At 46.1% G+C, this 10,405-nt stretch overlaps 1 pseudogene; it reads right to left on the bottom strand.

Annotated features, from left to right (window-relative positions):
- Window positions 1–6,687: 6,687 nt before the first annotated feature.
- On the bottom strand, window positions 6,688–6,808 carry LOC112477186 (annotated as a pseudogene).
- Window positions 6,809–10,405: the final 3,597 nt, after the last annotated feature.

The raw sequence follows: 10,405 nt of genomic DNA, 5'->3' as shown, positions 1-10,405 counted from the left end.
CAGGGCTGTCCGGGAGCCTTCAAACCCAAGTCACCCATCAGAGAAGTCCCCCGGGTCCCAGGATTGGGCCTGCTTTAGTGACCCCATCATGCTCTCGCTGCAGGAGCAGCCTTTCGTGAAAAACTGGGAAGCGTGGCTTTTGTGGAAAATTTTAGAGCACAGAAGAAACGTCCATTCCCAGGAGAATGAATAAACTGAGATATTTATACAATGCAATACGACTCAGCAATAAAAAGGAACAGGCTACAGGTACAAAGAACTAGGGTCAACCCACGCAACACGCAGGGCGAAAGAAATCAGACACGAAGACCACGTGAAATTTTAGAACCAGAAAAGCTGAAGTAACCGATAAAAAACACCCTTGATGGCCTGGGACCAGGGACAGGAGAAGAGTGATTATAAAGAGATACAAAGGACCTTTTAGACATGATGAAAACATTCAATATCCTGATCACGGTGATGATGACGTGACTGTTTACATTTGTCGAACTCATCGGCCTGTACGTTCAAATGAAGACTTCGCTGTATGTGAATTCTCTTTAAGCTTTATTTAAGCAAAGAAGTTTAACAGAGAGTGCTTGCTGCACTCAATATGAAGTCCCTGTTTTTTTCATAACGATACTTGAATTTCATTCGGGGGCATAATTCACTTAGCTGAAAGAGTACATTCCTCAGCCTGACCTGCAGCTAAGATACGCCCATGTGACTAAGTGTCTTAGCAACTTCTAAGAAGGTAACCGAAAGGGAGCTGACTGGGCTGGGAAAATCCAGGCCAGTCTGGTTTTTCTTTTGTCTTCCCCTGCTTCTTTTTTCTGTTTTTAATTAAATTAATTGCGGTGACACTGGTTAATAAAATTATAGCGGTTTCAAGTGTACAATTCAAGAATACACCATCTGCTATTGTATTGTGTGTTCACCACCCAAGGTCAAATCTCCTGCCGCCACCGTGTATTTGACCCCTTGACCCTTTTCCACCTCCCCTATTTTTAACTGCTGCCTCGCATGCAGATACAATGGATGGCACCGAGAAATTGGAGCTAAAGTTCCAGATGATACCAGCGAGTCAGCACACCAGCCTTTGACCTCTCACCTTTAGACATTCTTATATAAGAACAAGCTTCTATCTGATTAAAGCCCTCTTGCTTTGGAGTTTTGTTACATGCGGCTGAAGCTAATTCTAATTGAATATGTTCTTTACAATCACATGTATCTTGGGTTCAAGTCCCAGCTCTGCCACTTCCTAGCTGTGCGGCCTCGGGTAAATGATGCCACCTGTGAGCTCTGCTTCCTCATTCGTAAGATGGTGCTAAGCATGCAGAGCTTGCAGGGCTACTATGAGAGAGGACTTAGGGGACACGCACGCTAAACATCCAGCGTCAAGGGTCCCCCTTATAGCAGAGAAGCAGGCTTTCCCACCCAGAGAAGACTGCTAACATAGAGTGAGTGTCCTCATAGGCCAACGGCTTCAGCCCATCACATTGGATACCCCACCCCTGGGCTGCCAGAGCCTTCGTTCATGCGTCTATTATGTGCTTTTCACATTGCAGTTAAATGTGTCCCTTTACATGTGTCTCTCCCCCTGTCCCCCAGCCCTACACCTGTCTCCCTCCTACCTTGTCTTCTGGAGCGACCCTCCTGAGTCTCATTCATTCAACAAACGTTAAGTGCCTATTATGGACCTGTTCTGAGGTTAAGAGGTAAATTAGACATGGTCTGTCCTGTCATAACTCAGGGTCGAGCAGGAAGGACCAATGGGAGAGTATGATTCACCTTAATTCAGTGTAAAGCACGGTGACAGATGTGAACTCAACCACGAGAGGAGCAAGAAAGTGCCAGCTCCATGAGGGAGGAGACTGCCTTGTTCTCCTTAGAAGAGACATGGGATCAAATGTATAAAGTAGGTCATTCTGGCAACGGTGTGACAGGTAGATTTGAGCAAGGCAATATGGAAGTGGATCACTTACGTGTTTGTTGCTAATAGTCTAGCAGACAAGAGAATATGAAGCCCTGAACCAAATCGTGGCAGCGGAAATACAGAGGAAGAGATGGAGGTGAGATGTGTTAGGTGAGTAAAATAAGCAGGATTGGTGACAATATAGGGAAGGGAAAGGGAACTTTAGGGTGACTCTTAAGATTCCTAGCTTGGGTAACTGAGTATAATGGTGATGTTCTCTAAAATAAGTAACGAGCGGGCATTGAGGGACCTACTGAGTCCAGATGAGACACAAAAAGTTTGAAGAACAAATGGGACTTTCAAGTGACTAATAGGTGCTCATTTCTATATCACGCTAGAAATCCTGTGTCAAAGATTTGGACTGGAGATTTTAGCATTAGCGGCATTCTTTGAATTTATTGGCTCATCCATCCAGGAGGGGAGCTCGCTGCCTTCAGGCACAGCTGGATTCAGGGCTCAAAGCTTATGAAGTTTCCCTCAGCTGTCAGCATCTGTCTGTGAGATTCATTTTCTTCTGTCTTCTTCCGGGTGGTAAAAAAGCTGGCCACTGACGACTCAGGCCCGCATCTTTACAACTCATGACCCAAAGGAAGACAGTCTTCTCTACTAGCTCTAGCAGAAAGGGCCTAGGGAGGCCTCTGATCAGCCCACGCTGGCTTGAGTACTCGTCCCTTAACCGATCACCGTGTTCGACAAAAGGAAGCAATGCGATTAGCTGAGTCCAGGCCCCATGTCCACTCCCGTTGACAGGGAGGATGTAGAGCACCTGAGTGCCATTTTTACCTGGATAACATGGAGTGGAGGGAGGAATTCTCCAAAGGAACCAGAAAAAGGATGCACATGCATGCCAGGCAGGGAAAACGAGGGTGTGAATAGCCTGCCGTGGTAGTTGACGTTTTGAGATTTCATTATCTCGGGAGAGTTTATAGATTGGGAAGAGCAGAAGACAGAGAGAACACCCACTTTTGATGGGCACATGGAACGAGAGGAACCCATTACGAAGAAACAGACTATCGTGGGAACCGAGTCTGATGTCATGGACAAGTGATGAAAATGTTTCCTGCAGGGATTGGTCAAGTGTCACTGCAGCAGAGTGAATATGAGTATAGACAAGTTTTAAGCTATGTCACTGGCTTGGATCAGATTTCCTCCTGGACTCTAGATGTCTGCCAGGACTGGGCTAGCTGAGTTCTTGACCCTGATTTTCAATCCTGCTTCCACTTCCGCCTACACCAACCACTCAACATATCACCTGTGCCTGTGGCGACCATCACTGCCCATTAGCTTTCTATTTCCTTGGCTCGATGTCCCCTTCATTCCCAGCATGCCGTGTGTCTGGTACTATAAAGGCTGTATTGTGTTGGGAGCTAATACAGATAGTAGCAAGGACCAGTGTCTTAGCCATTTTTGAATCCTCGACATAATGATCAAATTGCTTGTGGAACGTGTGAACATTTAATCACCCACGTATCCACACTCATTCTTCCCTCCCGACTCACGAAGTTTGTCTACTTCCTCTAAAGGTAAATCTACCAACTATTTTCTGAATGCCTATTCTTTTCACTTGCTTTGGGGAGTAGCACCCTCAATAAATCCTTTTTCTGGGAGTCTGTCACTTTCTCAAGAGTTCCTTCCTTTTTCGCTGTTAAATATTCACATATCCACTCAGCAAGAACAAATAAGTTTTGGGGGTTTGGTTTTGTTTTGGCACTAGGTTGTAGCTCTTTTATCTACACTGCATTCTCTTATCAGAGAAAGAGCAGTGGACCAGAAATGAAGAAAACTCGGTTTTATCCTGGTTCCTTCCAATAACTTTGGGTAAAACGAGCAAACTTAATTATCTCGAAAATTCCTTTAATCTCTGATGGTCTGTGCCTGATACGACTCTACAAATAAGGAAACAACACTCAGTGCCTCTACCTCCTATCAAATACCTGTGGAAACTTCTTTTAAAAATAGCCTTTGTATCCAGTTAACTACTGGCGCCATAATGCTGCTTATCAAAGCACTGAACATTCAGTAGCTTAAAACAAGCATTTATTTATGTTTAATTCTTGAGTCTGTGGCTTGACAACTTAGGGTACAGCTGAGCAGTTAGTTCTAGTCTCAGAGAAGTTCTAGGCTCACCCACTGAGTGGTGGGCTAACGTAAGGTGGCGATGGCTGGGTGACCGGGCTGTGTTCCTGACGGCCAGCAAGCTAACTCAGACATGTTGTCACAGAGATGGCAGAGAAATGAGAGAGATAAGCAGAATCACAAAACTTCCAGTTTCAGGGTGACGTCTCGGATGCTACTTATCTCCCAATACTTCAAAGACGCGCCCCTGTTGTCACTGATCACTGTTATCTTGTGTGGGACCAAAAAGAACCATGACGCGTTTCAGCTATGACGTGTGCGGAGTGGTAGGGAACTCGGCTTCTCCGAGCAAGTAGTTAACTGAGCGCAGGAGCAGGTGTAGTTCCCAGCACTACACAGAAGGCCGAAAACCCACTTTCTCCCCTCACTTCAGGCTGCCTGAGAGGCCTGGCTTCGTTTCCTTAACGTCGTCAGCTATGATGTTACTTTGGCGAAGAACTGATACGGGAAAAAGGCCACGGAGTCACCAAACCTGAGGCTGAATCCTGGTTGCGCTGCTCACTGACTTAGGGCAATTTATTTAATCTCTGAGTTTCCAGGTTCCTCGACTTTAATAGCACCAACCTCAAAAGGCTGCCGAGATTACAGGAGATTCTGTTGACAAAGCAGCTAATACAGTACCCGGCGTATGTTACTTGCTCAGTAAATACGACTTCCCTTTCTACCATGCCACCCGTCCAATCGTACGCGGCCTTCGAAGTAGTCGGAATACAATATATTCTATCTAAACGGTATGCGGCGCGTAACTTCGGGCCCTGCCTTTCAGCACAAGAACAGGCAAACGCAGGTTCTCCTTTCCAGTGTTTTTTATTCGCACATTTAACAGTCACAAATAATTTTACAGATTTCTTCTTTTCACGGGTTCCTATTGATAGCAAAGAGCGGGATGAAAGTGGAGTATGGAAGAGTTTGGACCACGTAGCAGCAGTGATGGCGCAGAGAGCAAAGACTGGAAGAAAGAACCTTAACCGATCACCGTGGAAACAGCGGCGCGGGGCGCTCCCGACCCCACGGGGACACTGACTTCATTAAGGCAAAGCCTCTCCTCGGTTATTTCTTCCCCCCGCCTACTTTAACCCAAACGAAAAGGCCTTCGAATTCTCACTACTGCTCTCTGAGGTCTTAGGAATAGAAATGGTACTATAAGCAACCAGATGCTTCCCTTGACTATAAACACCTGAACAGACAAGTTAAATCGTGATGCATTAACCGTGCCTCTGGGAGAATGAAAAACAGGCACAAGTTGTTTGATTCCTAAGACTTTGAGAGGGAACGGGGAGGGGTACGCGTGTGTGGCGGTGGTCGGAGGGGCGGGGAGGGAAGGGGGCTCCAGGAGCGATGAGGGCGCGAAGCCAACCCTTCCCAAGGTACAGCGGTGCTTGTGTTTTTCTCAGATGCTAATGCGGTGTTCTGGAATATACTGAAAGAAGAACGAGAGCTGTCTACCCTCAGCCCGTGCAGGCTGTGCCGGCTAGTAACAGGGCACTTAGCCTGTACTAACGATGCAATTCAAAACTGTGCCCTACTGTGTTCTCTCCGTTTTTCCGATCTTAAATCGATTCACTGTGTGACCTTGGGCCCTTTACTTAACCTTTCTGTGCTGCGATTTTCTACTTGTAATAACGAGAACCATAGTACTTTATGTTGAGGATTTGAGATGCATGAAAAGCAGTTATGAACAGTGCCTGACCAGAAGTATCCAGACAGAGAGCAGACTGCTCGATGCCAGGGGCCTGGGAGAAGGGGCGTAGGCACTGACTGACGGATACTGGGTTCTTTGGGGATCGATGGAAACGTTCTAAAATCAGACACATGATGGTGATCATTGCACAATTATGTGACTATACTGGGAAAAAAATCACTGACCTGTACATCTCTTTAAAAGGGTGAATTCTACGGTTACGTGTATCTCAATAAAGCTATAAAAAATTCTTAAAAAAATAGAATAGTGCCTGGCACACAACTTAAATGCCCAACAAATGTCAGTTATTATAAGTAGTAATATTAATTATTATGTTATTAATTATTTGGCCATCCTATAGCCTAAGTAAATCCCTAAAAATTCCTCATTTTTAATAAAAGCCCACGGAATCTAGAAAATTATTTCTAATTTACATACATGGATTAACATTCACACATGTATTTCTATCTAAATTGCCTCTGAAATTAACAGTCTGAGAATCACAATTTCAGTATTTTACTCTGGAATAAAACAGCTGCATGCAATGGACGTCTATTTGTCATGTGATAGGTTTATATAAAGTCCAATGGCTTGAAGTTATCTGAAATTTCAAAAGGATGAGAGATTTTCATTTTCACCTCCAGGAGTAAACAGAAAGTGCAGTAAATAGACTATATAAAGTATACGATTCAGTGTTCCAATACAAGCTCGCTAGCTTTCTAATCACATTTGGGGGACAGTTTATAAAAAGACAAATACAGTAAACAGTAAAATGCTCCCCAGTCCCACACCCTGTGCCCTGACCCCACCTTGCCCAACAACGGAAACCCACCATAATGAAAATGCCCAACTGAAATCATGTAATTAGCCTTTTAAGAGGTAAAAGACCTAACGATTAAGTTTCTTTTATTTTTTACACCTCCAGCACCTGGTCTTCCTAGGTGGTCTCCCATCCAAGTACTAACCAGGGCCAACCCTGCTTAGCTTCCGAGATCTTGATCAAGATCAGGTGAGTTCAGGGTGGCATGGCTGTTTATCGATTAACGACTTTTAAGACTACACCGCACATTCAAAAATGTTCACACTAACTGAGTTTTCCTCATCTGAGCAGCGATTAAATGCAATCTTCACCTTTTCTATTGCTAAAGAATATGACGATGGCTTCTCAATCTCAGATGGAGGAGCAGCAAGCGATAAGCCACAATGGCAGCGAGGCTCCCACACTCGCATTTCATGTGAAGCATGAAACTTTCAATTCCTGGGACAGAGTTTCCTCTGTTGGAGTCCACTCCCTTCTAGTCCTTTCTATAATTAGCTACATGCCTTTGCAGCAAATCAGGGAAAGCTGTACAGAAGGTTACAACTTCCAGATACTCAGGTCATCTGTCACAGAAAGCAATGCAATTTTTTTTTTGCATCTAGTAATATTTATACCCTGAAACTGGCCACTCGTCGTCAGAAAGGTTATTAAATTTCCATTTTACCCAACTCCATTTTAATCAAATAAAGCCATTCCCTAAGTCATCCAAGACCAGCAGATTAATACACGGAACTGGCTGCCTTAACCGCATTACGGAGAACCAAGCCCTCCCGCACGCGCACACACCCCAAAGCCGAGTTCAGGTCTTAGGGATTTCGGACCGAATATATAGCCTGAGTGAGATTTGGTAAAGACTTCATTCCCTTTTGAAAAGCACGGTTATTTCTTTACTTTTACATTATAATCACTGGGACAGATTATAAAACAACTCCAGAAGCGAGATCTTTTCAGTGGAACTTAGAAAATGCCAGACAATGAGATGGATGATCACTCAGGACTAACTGCAAAATAAGAACATTTCAAACTACTTTCTTTACCAATTCAAGAGCAGAACATTGGCTTAGGCCTCACAGAGTTTACTTTAAAATTAAAAAGGGCCTTCGAAATAAATACAAATATGTAACCAAGAGCTCTGGACAAGGCTGCGACAGAGGGGACCAACTCTGTCACGCTTATGTAATTGAGTATCATTCTGAGAACCCAAATGTGCCCAGGATCGTCCACTTGGTTAATCTGAGGATGGAGAACATACGTTTTCAAAATTATACATCTGTGTGCAGGTAGTCTTTAAATACGAGATGAATAAAAATTTAAATTCTAAGAGAAAAAAAGGTTGTGCAATTTGAAATTCCTAACTTTCTAAGTAACTATTTACAATGACTGTTTTCTGCCTTTGTCTATTAAGACTTCTTCAGTGTGCAAGTTCTAGAACGCAGCAGTTCACACGACCTTGCGGGGGAGCCCTGTTTGGCTCAGCGCCAGCCTGTCCCACGCCCTGTGTTCCCTGAAAAGCCTTCACACTCGTGTGCACAAATAACTGTGACTACAAGAAGGCGCGCATGCGCAGAGAAGTTCTTGTCTAAAGGACAGCTAATCGGCTTTACAAATAAAGTCTAGAACTAAAAAAAAAAAAAAAAAAAAAAAAACCTGCTACCCGCCCCAACCACAATAAACACATCTAATGTGGAAAGGCAGCGGCGTCACGCTCCCAGTGTCAGCACTCTGTGCATCAGCCATGGGAACACTAGGCCCTCCGCATTCACGCGGTTAAACGCGGGCTTCGCGTTCCGCTTGGCATCCTAGTTGGAGGCCAGATGACACTGAGCAAGGGAGAATATGGATAGCTACGCTGTAGCCGAAGCCACACGTGGTGCCCTGCGCCAGGGACCTACCGGTCCCAGCGTCTGAGGTCTTCTACTCTGTCCACTGAGCGCTTTGGTCAAAGCAGACGGCACACTGAGGCTAACGCCTTAGCCTGCACACTCAGAGCTGGGGGACAAGGTTAAAACTGCTGTCACTGACGTGCTGCTAAGCATGGCACACACGTGACTATATGGAAAAAAACCTAAAGAAGCGGAATCTTTAAAGCGAAAAAAGGGCAAACTTTCTCTGATCAGAATCTGGCTAATGCACGCTTCCTTCCCCCGCATCGGCCAATCGCCCTCCAAACCTGTCGCTGCCTTTTCAAACTGAAGTGAGAAATAAAAGATGAGTACAGACCATCCACTCTTGTGTATTCTGGTGAGAGGCAGATTCCAATGGTCATAAGGCAATGTGTTTAAGAGCGCCGCCTGAACTGTTCTCAAAGCTCAAAAGTCGCCGACTCTGTTCAACTTGGAGGCCGCAGCCACGTGTTCCCGAGTCACTGCTTGCCGCCCAAACAGCCCACAGGGACCCCCATCACCCCTTAAGAAGGCATCGTACTGTGTACAACGCACATGCAGCTTAAAGGAATAACAGGCAAGAGGAAAAGGACAGTCTTTCAAACATGAGCTCGTCACGAGTGGCGATGGTGCTTCGGCTCCCTCGTAACCCCGCAACGTGGCCAGGTACCCAATACCTCCAAAGCTAGACAAAAGAGGGCCGGGGGCGAAGCTCCGTGGTGCATTGCGTTGTTCGGGGGAGCCTTCCAACCACTGGTTTTTGATTTCCATTTCCCGATTTACTAAGGAGTGAAGGTGAGAATCATCCAACTGATGACAAAGTAGAACAAGAACACGGGATAGACGGCGAGGGCTTTGCGGTTCGGAGGCTGGCTGTCGGCGAGGAAAGCCGTAGACGCTGAACGAAAGGAAATAAAAAAGAACATTGAAACAGCGAGACTGGCGTGACTGCTGACATTTACTACCTGCCATGCGCTCGGCGTGCGCTAGAGCAGTTACACGAAAAGTTCCCTTTTGTTTGTACGACCCTCGGAGGAAAAGGCCTCCTGCGGCATCTCTTCCAGACAGCCCACGGCTGCTGCTTTCAAGTGGCAAAGCTTTGAGCGTTTTCAAGCATTTTCGATGGAAACCTTTCTAAAAGGGCTTCCTCCCGTTTTCTCAGAGGTTACTGCGCTGTGCTGAAGAGGCTTACCAAACCGTGAGCGGTGACCTGCTCCTACGGCGAATGGCTTCAGACTGCTGTGCTTTTGAGTATCTGTTCTGATTACTGAGGAACAGGCTCCTTTGGATGCCGGCCCTCTTGTCCACCCAGAAAACGCCCACCCATCAATGACCACCCTTCAAGGAAACCGTTCCCGAACAACCATCTGGTGTCCTCGCCTCTGTGTCCCCACTGCGCCCTGCACAGACGTCACCTCCCACCTGGAATACTTCACTGTCCTTGAGTGTTTCCACGTCTGGCTGCTCCACTGGGCTGTGGCCTCTGAGGCTAGCACAGCGCCTGGCACACACGGTCTGTGCTTCGTAAATTCTGGCTGAGCTAGAGAACTGATGCCCCTGAGAGCCCCATTCCTGACCTGCCGTGGGCCTGGACGCTGGGTAGCCAAGCCCCCACGCGGCCGCACCCCGAGGGAGGCAGGGAGGGAGGCGTTCGCCCATGGGCAAAGCAGCCGAGCATCACAGACGGTCCTGGAACATCAATTCCAGCACTCTCTGACCTGTCTTTGGATTACTTCTTGGCTTTTAACCACGTCCTGGCAGAGATGTTACTGCACTTGAAATATCAGGCGGTCTGTTTATGCCATTAAATAAGGAGTGAACGTTTCCAGTTTAAGGTAGAGTTTTAAGAGTTTTAAGAACGTAAAAACAATGAGCACAGAGCGTTCGCTGCCACCGCCATGGGCTCTTCCTACTCTTTCGCAGACTTTTCT

The sequence above is a fragment of the Pteropus alecto genome, unplaced genomic scaffold (assembly GCF_000325575.1).
Source record: "Pteropus alecto unplaced genomic scaffold, ASM32557v1 scaffold312, whole genome shotgun sequence".
NCBI classification, from domain to species: Eukaryota; Metazoa; Chordata; class Mammalia; order Chiroptera; family Pteropodidae; genus Pteropus; species Pteropus alecto.
Note: the sequence above shows the minus strand (reverse complement) of the source record. Positions and strands in the feature narration are given on the sequence as shown.